The sequence below is a fragment of the Myotis davidii genome, unplaced genomic scaffold, assembly GCF_000327345.1.
Source record: "Myotis davidii unplaced genomic scaffold, ASM32734v1 scaffold644, whole genome shotgun sequence".
In the NCBI taxonomy this organism is placed as follows: Eukaryota; Metazoa; Chordata; class Mammalia; order Chiroptera; family Vespertilionidae; genus Myotis; species Myotis davidii.
The window spans coordinates 310351-311494 of record NW_006294921.1 but is presented as its reverse complement, the minus strand read 5'-3'; positions in this window follow the sequence as shown (position 1 = coordinate 311494).

The window sequence follows — 1144 nt, the reverse complement described above, 5'->3', positions numbered from 1 at the left end:
CTCAGGAGATAACGACCTGCTGGCTTAGGTCTGTTCCTGAGTGACAGAAGGCAGGCCTAATCCCTAGGTACAGCCCCTGGTCGGGCTCAGAGCAAGGCCGATTGGGTAGTTGAGGTGCTGCCCCCTGTCATGCACAGAGCAGGGTGGATCAGGAGGTTGTGATGCCATCCTCAGTCACGCTCAGGGTAGGGCCGATTGGGCGGTTGGGGCACCGCCCTATGTCACACTCAAGGCAGGGTCGATGGGGAGGTTGTGGTGTCACCCCCTGTCACGCACAGAGCAGGGCCAATCAGGGGGTTGGGGAGCTCCCCCCTGTCACACATAGAGCAGGGCTGATCAGGGGGTTGGGGAGCACCCCCCGTCACACATAGAGCAGGGCTGACCAGGGGGTTGTGACGCTACCTTCTATCACCCACAGAGCAGGGCTGATCAGGGGGTTGGGGTGCCGCCACTGTCACACTCAGGGCAGGGCCGATGGGGAGGTTATGGCTCTACTCCGTCACACACAGAGCAGGGCCCGTGGAGGGGGGATTGGGGAGCCAAACTTGTCTCTCACAGAGCAGGACCGATCAGGGGGTTGGGCGCCACACCCTGTCACACACAGAGCCGCAGGGCGATCAGGGGGTTGGGGAGCTCCCCGCCATCAGGCAGGGTTGATCAGGGGGTTGGGGCACCTTCCATTGACATGAACGGAGCAGCGCGGATAGGGAGGTTGTGGCCCCGCCCCCTGTCACACAGAGCCCCAGGGCGATCAGGGGGTATGGGCGCTGCCCCCTGTCACACTGATCCCAGCGCCAGGAGGCCTCTCAGCTCCGCTGATTCCGGTGCTGGGAGGCCTCGCGGCTTCACTGATCCCGGTGCTGGGAGGCATATTACCCCTTTACTATATAGAATAGAGGCCTGGTTCACGGGTGGGGGCTGGCTGGTTTGCCCTGAAGGGTGTCCTGGATCAGGGTGGAAGTGTCCACTGGGGTGCCTGGCCAGCCTGGGTGAGGGGATGATGGCTGTTTGCAGCTGGTCACTCACCCTTCAGGGTGGGGCTCTCCACTGTGGTTACTGGCCAGTCTGGGTGAGGGGCTGAGGGCTGAAGCTCCCAACCGCTCCTTTTTTACTTTTTTAAAATTATGGGCCAGCTTTAGCTCTG